The 13,288-nt window shown below is 31.0% G+C and overlaps 1 protein-coding gene across 1 annotated transcript in view; it reads right to left on the bottom strand.

Moving 5' to 3' along the window:
• LOC129915547 (uncharacterized) overlaps positions 1–13,288 on the bottom strand; it is a 505,115-nt gene that overhangs the window by 420,225 nt on the left and 71,602 nt on the right. The window lies entirely within an intron of this gene.

The raw sequence follows: 13,288 nt of genomic DNA, 5'->3' as shown, positions 1-13,288 counted from the left end.
AACTAAAAATTTGGAAACATATGTTATAACCTTTAACAATTCAGTTTAAAAAAAGAGGAGGTCAGAAACGTTTTTTTTTTTTCAAAAACTCCCATTTTTGAAAAATGTTTAAAACAATTTTGGAACATTTTGGAACAATTCGGGAACAACTGAGAGCTCATTTAAGATTTTTTTAACCAAATTAGTCTATTAGTTTGTCTTACTTGAATGTTTGTCCAGTGTCAATCCTTCAATGAAATTTTAGAGAAAAAAAAATTTGACGTTTTAATCAAAACCAACACTACGATGATGGAGAAGATCAAGAAAGTGGTTTTCGTCATGCCGTCCGTCGGTCTGTGCGTCTATCTGTACATCGAGCTAGTTCCTAAACGGATGGATGGATTTGCTTGAAACTTGGTACAAATGATTTTTACGTAATTCTCAAAAACCGTTTTTTTTTTTTTATTTTTTTAATATCTCCATTTTAACGCATATCTCCCTTATAACGTTTTCGAGGTATTGCAATTTTTTCGAAAACGGCTCTAACGATTTCGTTTAAATTTCGTGTAAGTAATACTCTTATTGATTCTAACAAAACTGAGTTTTTAGTTTTTCTCAAAAAATGCGGAGAACGGAAATTTTGCGTTGCCGTTTTTCAAAAATGGACATCAAAGCATAAGTCAATTTTATTAAAAATTAACAGACATCATTTTGAAGTATAAAATGTAAAAAAAAAAAAATATTTTTAAAAACATTTAAAAGAAATTTTTTGTCTAAATTTAATTTTTAAACTTTCGATTTTTTTTTTTTTATTTTTTTTTCTAGATATTTAAGATAAAGATACTGTGAACTACAAGAGCAAGTACGTGCGACCCAGTCGTGCATTTTATTTTTTTTTTTCAATGGAAGTCTGAAAAATGAAAAATCGTCCAAAATTTTGGGATATACGTTTAAAACCAATGGCAATCGTTTAACCACCTCGAGAACTTCCTTCACACCAAAAACATGGTTTATCTACCCTTCGTTTAGGTTATATATTCAAAGAACAAATTTTGTAGGTATACCTGGCAACTTTCATACAAAAAATATTTTTTTTTTTTCTAAAATCCCCCAAAAATTACTTATTTTTAAAAATTTAAATGGCAATTCACCTCAAGAAATGGACAAAAACCTTACGTTTAGCAGCATTTGAGACGATTTTTCAATTTTCAGACGTCCTATAAAAAAAGAGTTGTTTTTCATTTTTTTTTGTTAATGATGAACAAACGAAAATTTTGTGGTTCTTTAAGCAGCTTCTTCAGTTTAATTTTTAAAGTCACTGATCTCATCGCGTAGCACGCTTAGGTGAAATTCTCTCATATTCTTCATAATTCTATTCAGCTGGTCTAGAGGCTGCAATAAGTGATGAATACCAACATGAAGAATATGGGTCTAACAATTCTGCCTTTCTGTCTGCCAGAAAAATTTTTGATAGGCGTTCACTTTTTATACAAAGTAAAATATTTCTCCCAGTGTAACCGCAAACAAATCAATCGAAATTGATTTGAATTGAAAAAGTATTGAAATGGACATTTTTATTGCTTTTTCACCCCTTTTCATCCCTCCTAGCAAGAAGTTCTGTTATAATATTTGTGTGATTTTGTTCGTGTTCGTGTGTTAGAAATTATCTTCTTTATTATCGTTGATGTTGTTATTGTCGATATATATCTCGTTGAGCTGTCAATGTCAATTTTCTATTTGAATATTAGAGGGACATTAATTTGTGAATATAGCAAATGCCGGACACCCGAGCGAGAGTTCGATAGAAAACCTATTTGAAGAGCTTTTATTTCAATAATATTTAATGATTTTGACATGAAATTTTGATTTCACATTCCACTATAATAGTCGTATGGTAGCATCACTATCACCATCATTTCTGTCACCCGCATTTAACCATTTCACCACTTTTTTTGGCCGCAGACAAAACTCCAGACCAACCACAGGCCAATCATTTATTGTGGTCGGCTATCTGAACACACTTCAATTATTTATGTTTATCATCATCATCATCATCATCATCATCATCGTCATAGTCATCAGAATCACTATCATCATCATTGTCATTGTCATCCTCATCATAATGGGGCTCTTGGGTTAGGAGAGTTAGAATCAAATTCGAATAATAAAATGTTGTTAAGTGGAAAATTGGTCTCCCATTTTGGGCTTTTTTTTTGGGGGGGGGAATATGTCGTATTAGTTAATTGATATTTGAATGGGTTGTTATTTTGTTTATCTAAATGGAGAGGAGATGGAGGAGGTGGAAGAGCCAGTATAATAGTGATGCTGCTTTGCGGCTATGCGGCTGTGTTTGGTGATGGCGGCAAACATCACACAGAGACAATGACAGTGACAGTAGTGACCAAATGATTGATAAAGTGGATAAAATATTGGAAATCGAAGAAGAATATATTTGGTGATTGAGAGAGACAGAATAAAGAAAAACAATTACAATCTTTTTTTGTTTTTGTTTTCGTCTACTCTCTGTTCATTGACAATCTTCCAAGTTTCGAAATTTCATTTCCAGATTGAAACTTGAAATTTCTGTTGACAATGAGAAATCTATTCGAAGAAGAATAGAAAAAGTTTTAGAAATTGAAGATGAAGTTTATTGGTTTCGTATATGTTTTTGCAGAGAGTACTATAGTTTGGAAATGACATTAAGTGGATGGGCTTTTGAAATTCCATTGGTTTGTCTAATTGAGAAAATTTTCAGAAATTTCAAGATGAAATAGAAATTCTTTATGTTTGTGGATGAAGAAGATAATAAACAGTTTAAAAGCATAGAGTGTAATATTTTTGTGCTAACAACTTAAAGCATGAATCTTGGACTTTTTCTTTTATTTCTAAGGCAACTCTGAGTTATTTCTGTAGCAGCTGTTTTCAATTGAGCACACGGTGAACGTGTAGAACGTTTAAGAACTTAAGTAAAAACGTTTAATTTGTCATCAAAACCAAAATTATGTAAAATAAATCATTTGCTTTTTGGGACCAATTTACAGCTTTTACTGTCTCTTCGAAAAAAACACCCTTTGACCTAATTTTTTTTTTATGAAAACTCTTTATTCTTGCTTTCTATCCCAAATTCAATGTTTTTAAAAAATTTCATTAGGGTGACCCATCATTTTTGTTTTCACTAAAAAAAAAAAAACACCCTATTAACCATGATATTTTTATAGACCCTTTAGATTCTTGTTTCTTATCTCAAAAGTAACATAATTCCTGAATTTCATAGTATTGCACACTTTTCCAAATATACCCATATTTTTTCTACACCTAAAAAAAAACACCCTTTCACATGAAAAAAATTCTTAGATTTCTTTTATTCGTAATCCCCATGAGAAAGAGAACATATTTATTGAATTTTTATACCATTGATTTTTATTGGACTTATAGCGGATTTTCCTTATTTTCCCAAAAAAAAACACCCTTTAACCTAAAATATTTGTATAGACTTTTTGAGTTCTTGGTTTTTGTTATAAATAAAACATTTTTACCAATTTTCATATGTGTAACAATCTTTTCCTAGTTTTTGTGGTACTAATTGCGAATTTCATCGTTTCTTGAAAAAAAAAACACTCTTTCACTTAAGATAATTTTGTACTTTTTATAGATTCTTAATTCTTATAACAACTAAAACTTTTTCACCAAGTTTTTAAAATTAATAAAATTAAAGTTAGCGGTTATGATACCTTTCTCACACACAACTTAACCTATCAAAAAAACACCCTTTCACCAAAAATAGTTTTGAGAACTTTATGAATCCTTTGTCCCTGCTTTATCTAAAACCTTCATCCCGAATTTTATTAGTGTAGCATGTTTTTTACATGGGTTTTGGTTATATTTTGCCTGTTGAAGTCAAAAAACAAGCACCCTTGTTTTTAATCGGCAATAACTTTTCTTAGAGCAATCGTTTTGATTTTAATTTTATGTCATTAGATTCAATATCAAAAAATACCTTGAAAACATGTGTCATATGATGATATTCGACAAACAATTTCTTTCAGTTACTATATTTTTGACCTTCACCCCCTCCCTCTTGTCCTTGAAAAAACACCCTTCCACCCAACTTTTTTTTATAGACTTTTTTTGTCCTTGGTTCTTATCCCAAAAGCAAACTTTTTGCCAAGTTTCATGAGCGTAACAATTTTTTTTTATTTCTTGATTTTATGTACTATTTTACCTGTATACTACAACGCTTTAACCACTCGACCAGCAAGTCATTTTTGTACGTACTGGCATTTTGTTACTTAATTCAAAATAAATTTGAAGGCGACTTAAACATTTGTATAGGTAGGAGAATAGAATTTTTTTCATTCAAAATGAAATGGTGCGGACGTGGTGCACTCGTGGTGCGGCGGTTAAGACATTTTAAAAATGGCGCGGAAGTGGTGCAGCGGTGGTATCAAATTATTGATCATGGTTCGGACGTGGTGCAGCGGTGGTGCGGCGCAATAGAATTTGCTGATAATAGTCAAAAAGTGCTGCGAACGTGGTGCAGCGGTGGTGCTGCGGAATTCCATTTTTACTCGGGTTTAACTGTGACGTTGTGTATAGGTGTTCGATATAAAGAAGCGAGTCTCAGTAAAATAAGTCCTTGATTTGTAGAACTCGTTTCAGTCAAAGAATATCCATAGACTCTTTATAAAGAATGATAGGAATCGTACACCAGGACCTCATTAGTTCTTTGAAAAGGTCGTATTTCCTCAAATCCTTTTTACACCCTAAGAAACAGTGCTTCCGATCTGATCTTAAATAAAGTCATTTATTGAAGTACTTGGCAATCTAACTCAAATGGAAAAAAAATTCCAATAACACTTATTTTTCAGCCAAAATGGTAGAGTCAAAGGCTAAAATACACGTCAGACCCTTTTTTATCTAAACAAAATTTAGTTGTTATCTCTTAAATGCAAGCAATTACTTGGCAACCCTGTTCGAATGCTGAAAAACAACAAAAAGACGGTTTATTCAAAAATTCTATGACAATTATTGGATAGTTCTTTCAACCTTAGAACTTGAAAGAAGTAATTATTATGTTTTGTAGTTCTACATCCGAAAAACATGGTTGTGAATAAAAAGAAACAAATATGAATGAACCATCAGCAGGAAATAATTTATTGCAAAAGAAGTTCCAGAAAGGAAATAATTTATAAAAAAAAAGGATCAGAAGCAGTACAGAACCCTGAGGCACACCATCACTTATTTTGTTGGTTTCACACCTTTCAATCCTTTCAAAATTCAAATAATTTAATTCAAGGTAATCAGCTAGGACATTAGCTCCAAAATCTAATCAACATTGCTTCCATACAGCAGCTATATATTATTATAAATGTACCTATTATATCACAGTAAAATTAATCTTATCAAGTGGTCTTAGGTCACATGTTGCAATTTGAAATTTAACTATTTAGTTTAAATCCATCAAAATCAGAGTCAATCCAAATTAAGATGATTTTATATAGGTAGAATTATTATGATGTCTTATCCAAAGCACAATGTCACTCAATCAAAACTAAAGGGTCACCATCATACCACTACTCACATTCATATAAACCATCGCATACCTTCAAAATACATAACCTCATTCCATAAAACCTCATCAAATTTGTAGACGAAATTGTATTCTATTAGATTCTAATGGTCCTTATAGCGCATTTGTCTGCTTGGTTTAAATTTCAATAATACTACTCTCTCTCTCTCAGGCAGGTATAAGGTATCCGGTATCCCGCAACCAATTAATCAATCATGACAGATAAATCAATTCATGTGGCATAAATTTCATGAAATCTTTGTTTATGGTGATGCAATTTTCTATTACAACATCGAACTATAAACCATTTCGATTTGTAGTAGTGTGGTTTGGGAATAAACGCTGCATCAAGTTAAGTTAAACAAAGACGAATTACTATATTTACTACTACTATTGGGAACTTTAATAAAGAGCTTATAGAAGGTTATAAGTATTTGAATGATGAACAGCTTCCTTTTATAAGCTGGCAAAAGTAATTAATTGTATTTTGAATTCATTACTTTTAATGAGTTTTCCATTCAAATGGATTTTCAAGTTGATGGCTAAGAGAGGATTTCTAAGCCGGATGTAGAATGTTTCGAGGGAAAATCAAAACCGAAGATTTAAAGTGGGTACACTTGTGAGAGAGATTGGTTCATCAATTTCATTGATTCCTCAAATTTCAAATGAACCAGAAAATCCAAATATCTACTACAAATCGATGTTGATTTATTTACGTTTTTTTTTTTATACACTCCGGGTCACATTATTGAAATTGTATGGTTTTTCATACCCTAAAATTACGTTGTTTAAAAACATAAGCTGACTTCGGAAAAAAGTTTTGATTAGTATCAGCCGTGTCAGTAAGACCTTGATCATCTTTCTACCCAACTATTATTTCAGCTTTGTTAAAGGTATTACAGAAGCTACATTTTAGCTTCTTTTAAACTTTAGTAAGGTTGTTGGTCATGAAAAAAGGAGAACGTTATACAAGTTTTGACCCTTTTTAAGAATGTTCCCATAAGGTCTATAAGAAGCTTAAACGAAGCTTTACCGAAGCTCTACCAAAGCTTTGAAATTTGACAAAAGTTAAAAAAAACAACTACAAACACAAAAAAGAAATGTTCTTTTTCAATTGGTTTTGATTTGATTTTGAGTCATGAAGCTTCTATACATTCACTAACCAAGCTTTTCCGACAAACAAATTTTCTTCGGTTAAGTTTCTTTAAAAGTATTAAAACAAATTATTAGAAGTTGTTAAACAAGTTCTAACTTCTATAAGCAGCTTAATTCTGAAGCAATCTCAATACAAGCTGTATAAAAAGTAGTACATGCGAGACTTCAATTTACAGAAGCTGTTCTGTTAATTGGGTATTCTTATCGGATGCTAAACTAAAATATTGTAAGTATTTCGAGACATCACACCTCAAATTTGGATTCTTTTTTTTTTAACTTGTTAATGCAGCTTCGAGGGTTTTTTCATAAATATTATCGGGGAATTTTTTTTTTATTTTTCAAAACCTACTTTTGCCAATGATTTTTATTTATTTTTTTTTTTCAATCAATCGATCCGCAGTGTTTCCCATTGAAATTGAAGTGATGCTGGTAATTAGCATTTAAATTATTTTGACCCACAAAAATTCTTAGAAAACAACTATGAAATGCTCAAGTTCTATCATGTTCTTTAATTTATATTGACTTTTCATAGAATAGGATATTTTCAACTGGATATCCAATTTCAAGATGAATTTTGTATTAAAGGTTAATATAGGTACAAGTTTAATAGACTTTGGAGTTTTTAATTTGCATTAAATATTAATTTAGATTGAGAGATTTTTATTGCTAAATATTGAACATGAATGTGTTTTAAAGAACTGATAGATCGATTCCTATCTGAATTATACTAAAGAAAAAGGAAGTAATAAATCACATAAGTTTATTGGATAGTTTGCTAGATTGAAAGGTGTCATGTTTTTTTGTTTGTTTTAATAATGTCACAGTTTCGATTGGAAAGTTGTGTCCTGTGTATCACATGAGAGCCAAATAAGAGAAAATGAAAAATACGACGTGAGAAGTGAAAGTGACTGCGAAATTTGACGGCAAAAGTTAAGAAAAAAAGCGGGAAAAAAGTCCTTAATTTCAAAGGATGCGTGGGTTAAAGTTTCTTAAGAAATATTTATTTGAAAACAATGAGAAAGTGAGCAATTTTTTTTAAGAATAATTGTAACTATAAAATTAAAATTATTTTATGCCTAAATTAATTTTTTTTTTAAATTGTATGAAGAGTTTTTTCAACACATCTGGAGATTGTCACGTATTATTTTTTTTTTAAACTAAAATAAATTCTCTAAAATTTAAGCTGATTTTATAGTGTTGTCTTTTTTGTTTTGTACAAATATTTGAGAAAAAATGAAAATTCAGAAGCATTATGAATTTTGGCCCTCCTAACCTAAGTTTGTCGTAAGTTCGTAATTGATGGGGCAAAATCCCAAAGGAATTTTGTCTGAACTTTTGAACCACTTGAACCAGGGTTGTAAAAATATCAATTAAAAATAATATTATGTAATAATGTTTGTACCTACAAACAAAAAAATATTTATTGCAACGCAAAGCATTTTGCATAAAAAAATACATTTTACTGCAAATGAAAAAAAAAATGCATCAAAAATAAAAATTTTATTAAAAACAAAAATGTTTTGTATTAATGAAAAAGAATAGCATTGCAAATGCCCGTAAAATGCCTATGTTTATCAACATAATATACATTATGTACCTACAATAGGGTGCTTCTTAAAAATCAATTTTCGAAATTTTAATGGGACACAACGGGTAAAATTTGGTCCAGTTTAAAAACATTCTAGGGGTCGCTACCACAATTCAAAGTTTTGAAAAATACACCAAATTTTTTTTTTCTCAGAAAATTTTAAAATTTTTAATCAGAATTAAGTACTTTATATTAAATATTTAACTGTTTTGAAAGAAATTTTGATAAAAATACAGCGGAATAAAAATGAAGTTTAATTTTGAATATTTTTGAATTTGACATTTTTTTTTTTTTGTGTTATTCTGTAGAATAGCTAACTGAGTGATCTTTCTTATAATTTAAAAATTCAATGATTTTTTCTGCTTGTTTATGTGCCTAATATCTTTATTCGACAGACAGTTAACTGACTGTTTATTAGAAGATTGAAAAATCGGGTCTTAAGTGTACTTTGTATTGTAACAAAAAAAAATTTGGTTGAAATTGATTTTTTTTTTTACTTAAATCTTTAGTGAATGGTAGCGACCTCTAAATTATAATATTAAAATCAGAAAAAATACTATATACTATGCTTATATGGTAGAACATAATACAGGGGTGTCCCATTAAGAAATCGAGAAAAAGATTTTTTCGACCATATAAGAAGCACCATAATGTACAAGTACATTATTGTACGTATATAAGCTGCATAGTAGTAAATATCCAATAAACATACTCACCTCCTTTCTTTTTTTTTTCAGTTAAAACAACATCCCATAAATAGATTATTACAATTTGGTATTTATGATTTAATAACATTATTTTATTTAAAATGCTTTCATCTGATTTCACTTACCTGAAAAAGAGAAAAAAAAAAAAACAATTGTTATGATTTCGAAATTAAATAGATTTGTATGGTTTTTACATATGTGTTTTTTTTTTTATTATTCCAAGGTCCATTTATGCATATTTAAATGGAAAAATAAAAATAACAACTATTGAATATTATATATTTGCGATTTATTTAATTTAAATTTTGTTTGTCATGACAAAAAATTTTAAAAAAAAATATAAAAATATAAAACTTTATTTTTATAGCAATTTTTTTAATTTTTCAAATCCAGTTTAGTTGAAAAAGAATAAAGAGAAAAAGGTCAACAGACAAATAAAATAATTTTCTAAAAGATAAATTACCACTTTTTGAAGTCAAATTTGCTTAAAATTATTCTAATTCTATTTATTTCCTAAGAATTAGCACTTTTTTATTCTACTACATAACTTATAAATAGTTATTTCAAAGAATTTTAGTCCATTTGATATTTTTTCCAATGACATTAATATTGTTACATAGTTCTACTCTGGTGCAATTAGTGATGTGCCTCGGGTATATACCAATCGGGTGGGTATTTATAAATGGGTATTTACCGGGTTTATACCGGGTAAATACCCAAATGGCGGGTATATACCTAAAATGAGGGTATTTACGATTTACAGGCGAAAATGAAACATGGCATGCCCTTTAGAACGTTTTCAATCAATATTTGTATTTTTAATAAGCTCTTATTAGCTTCACTTGTAACAAACAAACTAACTAGCAATGTAATAAAATCGAAGAAGTTAATTTTGACCGACTTCCGATTATCATATCAGATATCAAGCTGAAACTTTGTACACATATAAATGTAGTTCAGACGTCAACACAATATTTTGGTGGTCAGGGGAGGGCGTGGGTGAGTCGAAACACCCCAAATCAATTTTAGCCTGCAACTTATTGTAACAAACGGAAGCTTAGAAACATTGAAACATTCCAAATCAATTAAATGGAAAAAATCTTGGAGGCTTATACATATACAACCGAAGTCGAATTTTGCTTACTTTCAATAATGATAAAAATAAAAAGTAAAATTATATAGTTTTAAAAACAACGCTTTTATCACTCTTTAAAAACTATAAAATTATTTTGTTAATTTATTTCAAATAGTTAGTTTAAAAAAAAACAGAAAGCGCTTTGTTCAAACTTATTAATAAAACTACACACAACCAAAATATGCTTTTTGATCTAATCATTTTAGATAAGTTAGATACTGATTATCCCAATAGTAACAAAAAGTACGTTTTTTCTTGATTAAAAAAAAAAAAATATTTTTTTTCAAAAACCCACTAGATTTTTGTTTGAAATTTATTGAAGATTTCAAAACACTCCTTAATTTTCTTGTGCAATCAGCGGATGCTGATTTATTCATGGGTAAAGACAAAAAGATCCTTGCCCGTTCAAAATTCGATATCTCATCCATACTGTGGTTTGGAAAGATTTTTTCCAAGTTTTTAGACAAAAGAAAAAAATTTAACACAACAAAATAACCTCAATCAAGAAGACCGAACAAGTGTGCCCCTGTCATGTTTATTATAATATCTCGGGCCTATTTCAGAGCTTACTACGTTGTTTACATCAATGACTTTAAACATTAATTGCGGCGGCCTGTTGGACTTCCGGAAGCATTTTTTTGAACATTTGCACTATTTAAACCATAAGAATTTCAATCGGACTCAACTATTGGCTTTTGAGGTTGCTGATGTAGTTAATTTAGCTGATGTAGTTGATGTAGTAGCTCTCAAACAGGGCCCTGATGACAAACAATCGAATTTGTAGCAATTATAAGTAAATACCCGTATTTACCGTCGTTTTGGTAAATACCCGGTATATACCCAGGGTATAAACCCACAAATGGTATATACCGGGTATTTGCCCATCGCTAGGTGCAATCATCTGGCACTATAAAAAAAACTGGTTTCAATACCAAAAAAAAGAACAAAGATACCTACTCCTACGAGACATAAGTAAACCCTTAAAATATCCTAATGGAATAACAAGGACATTGGTTGATTTTGCAGGAGCGGGTCTGCTTCCGTAGATGAGAAGGGGAAAAAATTCTTTTTCTTTTATTTTTTTAAAATTTTTTTTTTTAATTTCTATTAATTTGGTCTTGTTTTTATTTTCCTGTCGAATCAAAACAAAATTATCATAATGCACATGTTGTTCTAACTTGAATGGTTGAAAAATTAAAATAAAACAAAAAAAAATGAAGTAATATTAACGCACTTTGTTCCCTCACCCTTAATGTGAATCCGCACCTGAACTTATTTTTACCTAACAGGATTCTGATTCGAAATTTGATACCGGTTCGGTTACAGCTGCTGTCGTTCTCCGAACCTTAATAAGGATAACTATTGTGACATTGAAAAAAAAAAAAACAATCTTCAACCCATATGGTAAGGGAAAGAGGAAAAAACAATATTAAGAGGAGGATTCACAGTCGCACCAGTTTTTATATTTGTTTTTTTTTTTTATGTTGATGAGCATGTTTTGTTCGATGAACAATTAAATTTGAGTAAATTGAACAATTTCTTGGAATGAAATGATGCGAGCTAATAGTTAAGAGGATTAATTACATAAGACAATTAAAAATAAAATGCACGACTGGGGTCGCACGAACTTGCTCTTAGAGTTAAAGTTGTTTAAATTTTTAAGACTTTTTATATAGAAATTTGGAAAAAAAAATAAAATTCGTTTTAAAAAAAAAAATAAAATAAAATCTTGAATTTTTTAAACAAAATCGTTGGAGCCGTTTTCGAGATATTTCAATTTTACTGAAATCGGTATATGACAAGTACCGTTATTTTTGGTCCAAAAAAATTAATTCCAAAAACCCCTCTGGAGAGTCGCCAAATAACGCTGCATACCAGGTTTGACATCAATCGGTCCATCCGTTTAGGCTGTAGCACCTTATACAGACAGACAGACAGACAGACTGACAGACTGACAGACTGACAGACTGACAGACTGACAGACTGACAGACTGACAGACTGACAGACTGACAGACTGACAGACTGACAGACTGACAGACTGACAGACTGACAGACTGACAGACTGACAGACTGACAGACTGACAGACTGACAGACTGACAGACTGACAGACTGACAGACTGACAGACTGACAGACTGACAGACTGACAGACTGACAGACTGACAGACTGACAGACTGACAGACTGACAGACTGACAGACTGACAGACTGACAGACTGACAGACTGACAGACTGACAGACTGACAGACTGACAGACTGACAGACTGACAGACTGACAGACTGACAGACTGACAGACTGACAGACTGACAGACTGACAGACTGACAGACTGACAGACTGACAGACTGACAGACTGACAGACTGACAGACTGACAGACTGACAGACTGACAGACTGACAGACTGACAGACTGACAGACTGACAGACTGACAGACTGACAGACTGACAGACTGACAGACTGACAGACTGACAGACTGACAGACTGACAGACTGACAGACTGACAGACTGACAGACTGACAGACTGACAGACTGACAGACTGACAGACTGACAGACTGACAGACTGACAGACTAACAGACAGACAGACAGACAGACAGACAGACAGACAGACAGACAGACAGACAGACGGACTTCCGGGACCCACTTTTTTGGCATTGTCTACCATCGTAATGTCATGGAAAAATGTTATCTCAACTTTTTTTTTTGTACGAATGCATAACTTGATATATAGTACCTATATCGCAAGTAAAAAAAGGCAATCGGTTAACAAACATTTTTGCCAACTGTTGATGATGTGGGGAAACTCTTTAAAATGTTTGTATTTGATTTAAATACTAATACGCTTTAATTGGTTTCGCATGGAACAAACAAACAGTAATGTAATAAAATCGTGGAACTTAGAACTCAATTTTGAATCACTTCCAATTTTTGTATCGAACTGAAACATTATACTAACTACAGGTATGCAGTTTGGTTTGGATAACAACACAATATTTTGGTGATCCGGATACGGATTTTGCAATTTTAACAAAAAATGTAGGTATGTTATTTTTGAAGTGAAAACTTCTTTAGTATCGTAGTGATTTGAAACAAGATGAAACGAAAAAGCGACACGAAAAATCAATTGGTCATAACTTTTTTGTTTTATTAGATAGATG

Source organism: Episyrphus balteatus, chromosome 3 (genome assembly GCF_945859705.1).
Source record: "Episyrphus balteatus chromosome 3, idEpiBalt1.1, whole genome shotgun sequence".
Taxonomy (NCBI): domain Eukaryota; kingdom Metazoa; phylum Arthropoda; class Insecta; order Diptera; family Syrphidae; genus Episyrphus; species Episyrphus balteatus.
Note: the sequence above shows the minus strand (reverse complement) of the source record. Positions and strands in the feature narration are given on the sequence as shown.